At 39.9% G+C, this 13565-nt stretch overlaps 1 protein-coding gene across 1 annotated transcript in view; it reads left to right on the plus strand.

Moving 5' to 3' along the window:
* The window catches only part of LOC112453166 (probable nuclear hormone receptor HR3), a gene marked incomplete at its 3' end in the record, with an annotated part of 61533 nt that overhangs the window by 44832 nt on the left and 3136 nt on the right, over positions 1 to 13565 (plus strand). The gene's annotated exons all lie outside the window — the stretch shown is intronic.

A 13565-nucleotide genomic window follows, 5' to 3' on the forward strand; every position in this document is an offset into this window, starting at 1 on the left:
AGATGTTTTCTAAAAAAAAAATGGTAAAAGTTTACAATAACTTACACAGCTCGGATTACTTTGACCTTGACATATGTTGTCAAGGACATAATACTGAGTAACTTTTCCTTATAACCTAATTGGCGGTCGCTTTTTATTAAAAAGTTATTAACAAAAAAATGTTTGGCGACCTCACCGATTTCAATGACCTTGATATATGTTGTCAAGGTCATGACCTCGAGTGACCTTCAGAAGGTTTTAGCCGTTGCTCGTTATTCATTAAAAAGTTATTAACAAAAAAAGTTTGGAAAATACGTAGGTTAGATGACGTGCTTTACAAGTATTTAACTGTTTAAAGCGCGTCACTAATCTACATAGGTTAGATGACGCGCTTTAACAGTATTTAATTGTTTAAAGCGCGTCAACTTACCCATGCGTAAACTATTTCGGAGCTACCGCACCTCCCCCGAAAGCAGGGGGGGGGTGTGGGTGAACCTCGGTTCGCGTGAAAGTATATGCGTGAACTATTTCGGGGCTACCGCACATCCCCCGAAAGCGGGGGGGTGTGGTTGAACCTCGGTTCGCGTGAAATGTGTATGCGTGAACTATTTCGGAGCTACCGCACCTCCCCCGAAAGCAGGGGGGGTGTGGGTGAACCTCGGTTTGCGTGAAAAGTGTATGCGTGAACTATTTCGACATATATATTAGTCATTTATGCCTTCCAATACTCAAAATAGCTGCTATATTTTTCAAACTTTTTTTGTTTATAACTTTTTAATAAGCAGCGACCGCCGACTAAGTTATAAGGAAAAGTTACTCAGTATTATGTCCTTGATAACATATGTCAAGGTTAAAGTAATCCGAGCTGTGTAAGTTATTGTAAACTTTTACCAAAAAAATTATTCTTTTAAGAAAAACAATCGCAGAATTTGGTAAAGAATGCCACTTCATGACCATAAAGTCTCGAGACACCTCGTATGCGTCAACTTCTCGAAGGTTTATTAAATCGACAGAATTTTGTGCAACCAGAATAAATTTATTGTATGTAAAAATAACAGAAAGTTATATCCTTTCGCTCGGATAAACCTGAAGATGCGGCGACATGTAAGAAGATTACATTCAAAGTCCTTGACATATATAGAAAGAATCGTTATAGAAGGGTAGAGCGCAAAAAGGCTTTTCACACACGCACCGCGTTCGGCGGTCCAATCGAAGTCGGGGAACAGTTCTCCATAAAGTCTCGCGGCAGACAGCGGGCCTTGGAGAACTCCGCGGTGCAGAACGCAAAGAGGGGCGCAGAATCCGGCGTGAAACGACGAGAAAATCTACGGGCTTATTACGTAACTTTGGGCATTACAGTTTATATATTGGAACGCCAATGCTTATAGTCATTGTACTTTTTATATACGTGTATGAAAAAAATACTTTGTCACTTTTAATTTTATTTTAATTAAAGATACAAGATTAGTAAATCCCATCGATAAATTTCACACAGGGCTAAAAAATCGTAGCTATGATGTTATATCATATATTTAAAACAAAATTACACATACATTTTAATTTCATTTCTAATTGTAAAAAAAAACAAAGAGCTAAAACAATCGTCTCTAAATTTGTTTGAAGAGAGGATAATTCGTGCGAAAAATAAAATAAAGTTTACATAAAAAATTAAATAGAAAACTTATTTAAACAATGTATTTATTTAACAAATACTTGCCAAACTAATCATATTGTGTATAAAGTATTGCGTATTGATACTATTATATTATATATTGTGATATAACGTAATATCTCCGATTGTAAATATAATATTCGAAATTCAAATATTTGCCGAATTAAAGCATTTTCTGAAATCGGCTTAATTTATTTAACACTATAAATCACACTATAAAACAATTCTATTTATATATAAACGTAATTTTATGCACAAACATTTTCGTGCTGTTACCCTTTCTAAAATCAGAATACAAAGTAGTTGCAAGCGGCCAACGTAGCAATACATTAGTATCTCAACGACAGGTGATGGAATTTGATAAACAGCGGGTGTCACGTTATTATACAACGACACATGATTGACTATGTAACGTAGAAGTTGGCGCCGCTAATAAATATCAACATTTTTTGTCACAGACTCCATGGAGTCTATATACCGCGCTTTCCCCGTATACCGAAAGAGTTAACGTGTTACAGGGTGGAGAAAAAAAAAGGCAGCCGGCGAAGGAGATCGCGCGACACGAAGCGCGCAAAAGAGCGAGCACGCATACACCGCTGTCCACGCGGCGAGTGCGCCGTGTGTGCCACCAGCCGCCAGTAGTGACGGCGATGTGGGTCAGCCGTGGGGCGACCGCGAGGGGACCCCGAGGGTCGCCGAGGATCGACGGGAACGGCCGAGCGGCAATCACGTTGCGCGCATCTGGGTCAGCGGCGTAACGGCGCATGCGCGATGCGGACTCCCGGTCGTTCACCGTTGACCAAGTTACTAACCTTCCGACACCCGGTCGCCGCTCGGTTCTCCTCGTATTGACCGCCGGAAAAACGTTGACTTTTCTCGCGCGCGCGGGGCGGGTGGGAGGGGGAGGGGGCGCACCGCGCGCTCCTTGGTCCGTTGACGCGACCCGGTGTCCCCCGTTCTCCCTGCTCTCTTCTTCTACCCCGTCTCCGACTTGCCCACCCCGTTGCAACACTTTTCCGCACTTATATCCGGCAATCGTCAGGTATCGATTTCGCGACCGGTTTTCCCTTTCGTCGTCGGTAAATGCCGTGTCTGACACTCTATAAAAACATTTTCCATCCCTCCCTGACGCGTAGCGCGTACCCAGATGACACAAATGTCCAAAATCGGGACATAAGACATCTTAAAGGCATCATTAAGACGTTTTATGTTCCGATTTTGGACAATATGTTGTCTGGGTAATGATTATACATAAAAAAAAAATGCAATGGAAACATTGCCGATGCAAAGAGGTCGGTGTTGCACCGATGCTCTCTTCGCCATTCCTCGCGCGAATTCGAAATGAGTTCGATGATTGATTCACGATTGCGAAGGCGCGTGTCATTGTTCTGATCTGCAATCGAAGTGAGATTTCATCGACATTGAATCGTTACGGCTCGATACCCGCCAATGATCCCGCCGCGTGATTCGTACCGTCTTTCTTCGTCGTTTGTAATGACGATGAAGAGTACAACAACGCAACAACGGCACAAAACACGTATTGTGTACGATAAAACCCAATCGTCATTGACGTGAGATACATCACTTAAAATGATTTATATCTCTTTTTTACATAAATGTATCATTCTTAATGAATTACACATCTGAATCCATCGAAACCTGAACTTTCGAGACGGTTTTTTATCGTTTCTTCATTTAAATCTCAGGATTAAAACGTCTTCGAGTGAAAGAGACTGTCGTTTGGGCAGACAATGTTTCATTATCAATAGACTTTAGTTACTTAATTAATGTGATTCAGAATGTTTATATAATTTTTGACAGATAATAAAGACGAAGGCGACTCTCTCTCTCTCTTTTATCACTGTGATGGAAGGGGGACTTTATACAAGCAACGTAATGGGCGACAAAAAAGAATCCTCCGTATAAACAATTTATTTGAATAATATTTTTTCACCCCATTTATTCACCCCAAAAAAAGTCTTCCTAAAAAGATATTTTTTTTTATATTAACAATATTTTCATAAATAATACAGAAGATTACAAAAAACGTTGAAATAATTTTATTTGAAAATATAACATTCTTGCAACACGTTTTATCGGAGATTTTCAGACTTCGAAATTGCAATTTTATCCTGCAGAAATCGACTGAATCGAAGTTGTCATTACATTTTGCTCGATGAAACTTGAATTTTATATACCTATTTCTTGACGAGTGTGGCTATCGCAATATCACGATGAGAGTGCGCAGGAATAAAGAACAATAGGTGCAAGGCTGTGTCGGCGATCTTATGAAATATGTCTTCCTCGTTACACGAAGTGGATAATAGAAGACTATATATCGCACCGATATATTGCCGTCGTCGAAGCAACCGTCGTCGTCTAAAACTGCGAGCCGAGTTTGTCAATGGGCGACGTAAAACGATAATTATAATATAGTGAACTCGACGTATTGGATTCGTGTGATTTGTTCCGCCTTTTTTCCGTTTCTTCTCTTTTGGTTTGTGTGTTTCTTGTTAGTATCGGTGTCTTTCTGCCCGATCTCTCTTTGTAAATTATCTATAATATAACTTACGTACACTTCTTATTATACAAGGCAATCCAAATTTATCGTTCCATTTACAGTGTGTGATGTCTTTATTTTGTCTTATTAGACTATTTTTCTAAGTATCGGTTTTAGTTAACTTCTTCTAAAAATTATTTTTTTTAACAAAATAATGATCATCTCGTGACATGTCGTTTAAATGACCGTGTCATCTCACATGGAAGATTTCAAATGTCCTTCGCATCTGCAATAACGTCCTCGCATCTAATCCAATAAACGGAATGCGGGATTTATGTGAACAAAGGTTTACATAACAGACAATCCACGAGGAAGGTCTTTGTCGCGTTAGAGCCGCTTCGACGAACGAGCGGCCGATATAATCCAAGTCCTAGCACGCAAGAGCGAAATGCCAAAAAGTAAAGGTCGACGTTCCGCGGATGATGGCACGATCTAGCGCAGCCATCTCGTTGCCGAGCTTCGAGATGCGATCGCCCGCGATAATCTTATTCATACTTTCATCGACAATCCTTAAAAACTCTATCGAGCAGCGATGCTTCGCTGTGCAAGAACAATTGTCATTATTTTGCCATTCTGGAGTCGGAGAAAAAAGCTGAAGATTATAGGCAGATAATATTAAAGAAAAAAAAACAACATACGATTCAGAAATCTTTACTGACTCTTTCACTTTCAAGGATTTCTTATTTCGAACTTAAGGTGTAGGGGTCCGGCAAACTTGACCATAGAGGAGAGTTGAATCACCATCTCGTTCAAATTTTAAACAAAAAGCTCAATCCGAGCACGTTATAACACGTTTGTCTCACTCACAGTCGAAACGCACTACCAAGCGTCATGTTGTCACGTGCTCGGATTGAGCTCTTTGTTCAAAATTTGAACGAGATATTTGAAGTGGTTCAACTCTCTTCTATTATGGTCAAGTCTTCCGGACTCCCCCTAACCTCTATCGCCGATATATTTGACAGACAAATTGATCACGCAGATTGTAGGCAGATACTATTTAAAAAAAGAAAACATACGATCCAGAAACCTTTACTAACTCTTTAACTTTCAAGGATTTTTTATTTCAAACTTAAAGTTATCCTTTATCGCAGATATATTTGACATCAGATAGATTGATCGCGCAGGGAACCAGGAAGCCGAGCGCGCGCGAAAATAAACGTGCAACGTGCGCGTCTTGGGATCGACGCGTTCATAAGCGCGGTCGCGCTGTTTAGAAGCGCGTTCGTTATATGCTACACGAAGGCGCAGCTATTCGCGTCCCGGCCCGGCCCAAATCCGAAAATCGTTTCGGATGCCGGACGATCTTGGCAGCGGTCGTCCGTCGATCGGCCCGCGGTTCTGGCCCGCTCTGTACCTGCGTGGCCATCGGTGTGTCGCAAGTATTACCACATCTGGGGGCCTCTCTTAAGGAAACTGTAACGGTCATTCTTGTCCGCGGCCGGAGCGAGACCCCTTCGAGAGAGCGCGCACGCGCGAGAGAGAGCAGTTATGTTGTTCTGTGTGTAAGGCCCGCCCGCCGCCGCCGCCGCGCCGGTTCGTCCCTTACCGGTTGCATCTCCGCAAAGTGGCGCATAGTCGAGAGAGTTGCATAACTCTTTGGAAAAACCGGTTATCTTGTGCCGGCCGTTGACGAGCTTCTGGCCGGAACTTCTAGAATAGCATTAACTTTTTGTATTTTAACTCTTCATATGTAACTGCGAGGTTTCCCGTAATACGGCACAGTTACCCAAACTCAAGTTTCTGAGTTTGAGGAACATTTTTATTAGAAAAAATTCATGTTGATAATGCTTTATTAATATAAAGAAGATGCGAAAAGTATCGATCTTTAATGAAAGATATTTGGCTTTTACCTTATTGTAATGATTCACAGTGTTGAAGAAACGAAAATGTATAATTTAATGGTGATTCCTAAAATTAGCTAGGAGTTAGCCATCAATTATTATGAAAGTTTATTCTGACAAAGATATTTTGTAAACTATTAGAGAGTATCAGGAATATAACAGTTGTCAGTGGATTTAAAATTGACCTCATTACAGTAATTACTTTTGATGTTTAACCTTTCGACTTTTAACAGTTTCATCAGCGACCGAATTATTTATCATAAGTATTTTTGAAAGTATCAAAAATAAGATGATTATTGTGTTAAAAATTTATAACCGCGACCTCGTTTTAATAATCACACTTTTAACTTACAAATTAAATTATGATAATTAAGTTAGTACTTAAATACTCTTGTTTGATAAATATCTACATGTAGATTCATGGATATCATTTAATTTTACATCCATCACGTCGCTATTTAAAACAACAAATGAAATGAAATCTTGAAATTATAAATGTATAATAAATTATTTGACGGCAAAGTTTTTATTTGGCTTCTGAATTTCAAAAGCATATCACAAAATACAAAATTTTGATTTGATTGTAATAATCTATTTATAGTATTAATTGTTATGAATTATTACAACATTTCTGCAGATGTTATTTATACATACACAAGCTTGGAAAAGTTATTTTTCTATAGATAAATTTCGATATATAAAAATTTACATTGAGCAAAAATGTTGTTTTCAACAGGATTAACAGATCTCTCTTGCGAAAGCTGCTTTCTATCGCGAATATTACCTGGCTATTTATAGCAGCAGATTTTGATCATCTCTTTTGAGACGAAACCTTTGAAACGTTTCGGCGAATTTTTTATAGAATGTAATACGAAATACGCGAACACGCGAATAAACATAATATTTGACAGAATGCGAAAATAGGTCATAGCAAAATCAATAGCAGTTATAATAAAGAATTATATTAAGTCATATAGTCAGAGAATTTAATAAAAATTAATAGTAAGCAACAAAACATACCGGTATAAAATATAGAATCTTCAAAAATGATTAATATGAAACTAAATACTACTTATTTTTATAAATCTAAATTAAATTCCTCACATTAATAATGTTATCGCGAGACTTGAAGTGTTTGAAGTTTAGTACCAAAAAGTAATATGTACCAAGTTATGTGCACAAATGTACCCTTTCATGCTTTAATCTTAAAACTCGAGTATCGCTTTTACATGACTTAAAAACGATTGTCGTGCTTGACTTCTCGCGCCGTAGTGCGATATCCAATTCCTAGAGTGCATTCATGGAGCCAGTGCACGGTCGTAGCAAACGTGAATCTCGACCCAAATGTGGGTCAGAGCGCAAAGCAATCGGCACGAAGGTAAGTCATAGCACACGACAGAGAAAATGTAGTTATTTATGACACATGATGATCCCCTAAGAATATATGTATAATATTTCAATTTGATATAAAATTCACACGAGCATTGTTGACTTAATACCACAAAAGTGCGTTGTATTTTCTGATAGTTCCGATATAACAGCAGATAAAAAAATATATATATATAGGCAGAGATAATTATAGCACAGAATATTAGAAAAAACATTGATAAGGAAATAAAACAAAAATGAAAAGAGAAACAGTAAAATATAATAATTAAGAAAATTTATTCTAGTTTCTCTAAGAAAAATCTGAAATTATAGGCAGTAATATAACTTCTACATTAATGATAAATAAAACAATATTTTATAATTACAATTGCTGTTATTTATAATCTTGAATTAAAGATACATTCAAAGTGGACATGACATAAATTTAAAAAACTAACTTAATATAAGAAAGGCATAACAAGGAATATATAAAAAAACTATATTCTGTAATGTTATATGTTTATCAATTCTTTTTCATCGCATTGTGAATTGAACGCGTAAAGTTCAATGCGGAGAAGCAGATCGATTATATTCTCATCACACGGTATACGTAGCTCGAGACAGAAAAATAGTATTATCACCTGGACAACGAGTTTGCATCTATATCACAACTTTATCGATAAACATTCGAAATTGATATCTATTCGGGAGAAAATGCTCTTTTTCTAATTGGATGAGATATAAATGATATTAATCCACTCGTGTTACTATCGCGTTACGGTAATCGTTTTGTAATATCGATATCGTATTCCATGATTAATATTGATGTAAATGTTGCGACGCGCTCTGATAATTCCGAGATATTACATTTTTTAATCGATATTTGCTTATTTTTAGCAGCTACTATTAAAACTTCCATTTATGTGCAACGATTTCATATGAAGTTTGCATTGCTTTTGAAAAAACAACTTCAATAAATTTATTATCGTAACTCCAATATACTATCGTAATCAAATTTTCTCTCATTGATAATCCTATATTGCTAATTAAGTCTTGTTAATAGCCAAGAGAAATTAGATAAAATCATTAAAATCTTAATTAATACATACGCAAGTATTTAGAGTCTTTAAATTTTATTTCAGTTGTAAAGACAAGGAATAAGGATTTCTTAAAATTAGATTTAACTGATTATTTAATTAGTATTTTTCATATAATACCGAGAGGGAGATAACGAGAAAAAGAGAGAAAGAACAATCTGACGTTTAATTTGGAAATAATTATATCTATCTTCATTTATCATATATTTTGCTATTATATCGGAAAGGAAAATGTCACGTCCTACTTCGACCCACAAAATCAAATTAATATAATATTCTTTGTAATCAAATTAATATGATGCAATTTATATAGACTGTATTATCCACTTAAAATACGTAATATTTTTCTAAAAAAAGCTAAGATCACATTTCGGTGTGCGACGTACATTTCTGTGCAATTTCACATTTCTACATTTTCTTGAGCTTAACGTTCTCTTCATCGGTGAAATGGGTTAACAAGAGTAACCGTTTAGTCATCACGATCTGCGTCGTCAAAATCTCGGCGTATCGCCTACGATCGTTCGCCAAACAATGCGCGTCGCTCGTGCGACGGATAATAGACCGAGAGAGTCGTTGAACCTCGCGAGCGAGCTTTCCGAGATGACGCGCGACACACGCGCGAGCCGAGCGTATTGCTATACCACGGTTACAGCATTACGGAGCGGAGCGGACTTGGCACGAATTACGCGACTTCGACGTTTATTATGCCGCTCGGAAACGCCTGTCTTAAAGTTCGTCGTCTCTCGGGGACCGGTCAGAAGTGACGTCAGCCTGAGCGTCGCGTGAATGCGTGCGAACGAGCAAGCGAGCGGCAACGTTAACCCTTTGCACTCAGGCGTATCTGCATTACGTTCGAGTCGTTACGCAGCCCAGTCGGAAAAATATTTATATCTTTGCCAGATATATGACTCAACGCTTGTGTAAATTGAGCACGTAGGAACGAACGAAATTATTAATTGTATTAACTATTTTGATAATTAATTATATATGTATATGCGATTTATTGAAGAAAGTTCAATATACAATTGTAGAATGATATAGTGTCAGTTTTCTTTTCAATTTGATAAAAGATTATAATTGAATTATTCACCTTATATGCCATGAGTTCATAATAATAGCGATCTCTTTCGATGGTTTGTCAGTATTTATAATGTTAGCAGATTTATGTTAAAATGTAATAATAATAAGAAATCCATACTGTTAACGGTCTACGTTATCTATATAGGATTAATAATATCAAAATATTTACATCAAAAATTTATAATATCAAAAATTCACGATACTCTAAAAACATATTTAAATTCAAACAGAGAGAGAGAGCGAGAGAGAAAGAAATTGGTCCAAATTAATATATACCAAGATTTTATGATACCATGCATGCATGAATACGCGTAAGTTTATATGGTATTAAAATATTCCGGTTTTACTTGATGAACACCAAACAACAAGTGTGCAACGAGAGACCCATGTCTCGCCCGTTTATTAAACAAGCAGCAAGTAAACACGCGGATCAGTATAATATGCGCGCGCGCGCGCGTTATTCGTTATCAAAAATCGGCTTATCTGCTCTATCCGCGGTATCGCTAATCTCGCACGCTGAATTCCACGGCAGAAAAGGCAGACTGACGACAATAACCGACGACGACGACGACAACGACAACGACGACTTGCAACCGCGGACTCGCGTGCATGCATATATCGTCGTCGCGCACGAATATTTATTTGCGAAACGTATTTATAGAGTATTACGCGGCGCAGGTTGGCAACCTCGTGCACGGTTATGCAATAAATGAGCGAAGGAGCGAAAGGGACACGGCGAGGGCGAGGGGGATAGCGAAGGAAATCGCTCGGAGTGAGCGGCGAGTGCGAGAAGGGAGGGGCAGAGAGGCGAGCGAGGACAATGAGGAACGGCGTGGGGGGGGGGGGGGGGGGGGGGCTACGGTGAGGGATTGAAGAGAGAAGGAAGGAGTAAAATGGCTTGGAAAGAACGGCGTGCGCGCGGTGGGGAGACGGATAAAACTGGCGCGTGTTCAAAAAAGAATAGAAAGAGAGAGAGAGAGAGAGAGAAAGAGAGAGAATCAGAAAATATGAGAGAAATATGGAAGAGGGGGAGGGTGCATACAAGGACGGAGCATCGTATAAAAAAGGGTGGGACGACTGATATGTGAACGTAAGCGGAAAGGGACGAAGGGATGAGATCACAGATAATGATGTCAACAGGGAAAGCGCGTATAATATATAGGAGAAGAATTTCTCGAGATAAAATCGATGAGATTTTATCTTTCCTTACGTCTGTTTTACAGAAGTTCGAAAACGGCGGTGAAGAAAATCAGCTGATAAGATGAACCTAAACACTTAAAAAAAATTTAAATCTCTGATATTTGTTTAAATGTACGAGTTAGTTGATTTGATAGTTAATAAATTATTAATCAGTTATTTGTACAATGTTTAATAATGTTTCCTTCACGAAAGTTTTATTAAACCTGTCATGTTTTTCAATTTGCTAGATTCCGATAAGTAAACATCAAACTGAAACTATATTAAAATGAAATTTGCTTTGTTTTGTTTTATTAAATTGTGTGAAATGTAACAACCCAGACAGCACGTACAAAATCGGGACATAAAACGTCTTAAAAACATCTTTAAGACATCTTTAAGAACACAACGTTTAAAAGATGTCTTATGTCCCGAGATTTTGGACATGATGCTGTCTGGGAAAGATCGTTGAATTTTGAAATTAATAATTCTTTTGGTTATATAACAATTTAATTGTCAAAAAATTCTACATTTATATTATCATCTCAATTGTCAAGAAAAAGTTAGTACTTTAAACTGTTGTCTTTCTGTCTGTCATTTTTATTAGCAAATTCCCATGTATGTCTGTTTTAATAAACGAAAATCAAGAGCTCTATCCCCGCCACCGAATCCCCAAATTACGCGAGCCGCGCGTCCTATGAGGAAACACGATACGCGCATGCATTTAGGTAGCACGCCAGTGACCTTAACGAGGCGCACTAATAAAGCAAACGCGTCGCACGAGTCGAGATCGGAAAGCGCGCGCTACGCGCTCGTGATCCGGCCGGCGCGGCACTCGGCCGTTCCCGGCGACGATCGGCCGTCGCCGGCGGCGTTCGCCGACGCTCGCGAGTCTCCGTTGAACCGCGCGGGGGCGGTGGGGGCCATGGCGCTGACGGGGCGTGAAGAGGGGTGGAGGGAGCAAAGGGTGAGGCACTCGGCCATCATCAGCGGAGGCGCGCAGTTCAGTGACCCGCCGCATCGTCGCGCGATGAAGGGGGGCGCGGGGAGTTCTGACATATTGTGAGATGCCAGCCTGCTAACGCCGGTCCTCGAAAAACACCTCGTTCCCTCTCACTCTCTCTTTCTCTCTTTCTCTGTCGCTATCCCCCTTTCTCTCCTTCCTTTGATTCTCGTTCCGTCTCCGTTTGCCCCCCCTTTCTTTTCCCCCGCACTGACATTTTCTCCGTCTTTCTCTCATTTGTGAGGCGCGCGCGCGGGCGTTACATGCGCACTCTCTCTCTCTCTCCTTCCTCCTCCGACACGTTGCCGCCGCCACCGCCACCGCCGCCGCCGCCGTCGCCGCCTCGGCTCGTCAAAACCTCCAAAATATTCGTACCGCCAGTCGTAGACTTTCCGCGAGTTTTTCCGGCCGCGCGCGCGCGAGAGAGAGAGAGAGAGAGAGAGAGCAATAAGGTCGGTGTTCTCCCCGCGCGAGAGAGAGAAGAGTGAGAAGAAAAGACGAGGAGAGAGAGAACGCAGTCGCACCGCGTGTACGCTCGTTCTCCGCTCGCTCCGATCATACACGCTCCGGATGCCCCCCGAAATTCTCGATTGACCGAAGAAATCCGAGGAGTGTGGCCCGCGAGTGTTTCCCACGCCGACCGTGCACCGACACGTATAGTATTAACACGCGGACATTTTCTCGCTTTTCTCCTCGCCTTTCTATCCCTTTTCCTCCCGGCTCCGTTCGCTTCGTTTCTTTATTCATCCTCGCACCAGTTTCTCCGTGAGATTTCCTCGTCGTCCCGTCGTCATCTGGAGACGCGCGGGCATCTCGTCCGCCGCGTTCGTCCGAGTGAATCGGTCTTATCGACGAGGAATCGATTTCGCCAGAGCGTTCCCATGGTCGTCGTCTTTTCTCACTCGCCGATCCGCTTCGCTCCGTCGCGCGAAAATCGTTTCGCGGATTAATTCGCGCGAGTGTACGTGTGAAACGTGTGCGATGGGAACGCGGAGTGCGATCGAGTTGCGCGGCTGGATCGGCTCCAGGTGGAAAATCGCGAGGAAGTGCGCGTGTGTCGCGCGTACACGCGCGTGATCTCCGATACTTTTCTGTCACGCGCTTGCGCGCGGCTCTCGCGATTACACGTACTATTCGTGTCGCGCGGCGTACACGGTGGACAAGTCGCACGTCCGTGTGGAGATCCTAAGATCCCGAAGAAAATAAGATTACACTGCGCGAATGGGAAGTTCATGTTTAACATAATTTACGAATTTCATAATGGAACGTGAAGCTATTTGCACTTCATATTTCGTCGATCAATGTGGAGTAACATGCACAAATTCTTATTACTGAGTCTCTTAAACTCCTAATACGGATTTCATTTTCGAGCTCTTTTTCGTTTGCCCTCCCTTTATATTAATTATCGAGCTTCGCAATTTTACGTAGTGACTTGGAAAAATTTTAGAAGTAACTTTTATATAATGATTTTGTGTGTGTGTGTGTGTGTGTGATGGTTCAGAATTTTACTTAAAAAATATTTCATTCTATTTGCCTCGTTCCAGTAAAGTTATATTGCAACAATTTCCGCGGAAGGGATATATATAACTTACAGGAAGACTTTATGCAAGTCGCTGTTGCATCTTTTCATCATAAACTCGATTTAATGATATAGCTTATTATGAGCAAACGAAAGCAATTGTTATAATGAGGAAAATTAAAATAGACTAGCGATATATAGATAATGGCAACAATATAGTAATTTATATATATATATATATATATATATAACATATATATATATATATAT

The sequence above is a fragment of the Temnothorax curvispinosus genome, unplaced genomic scaffold (genome assembly GCF_003070985.1).
Source record: "Temnothorax curvispinosus isolate PA1 unplaced genomic scaffold, ASM307098v1 QBEX01004104.1, whole genome shotgun sequence".
Lineage (NCBI taxonomy): Eukaryota > Metazoa > Arthropoda > Insecta > Hymenoptera > Formicidae > Temnothorax > Temnothorax curvispinosus.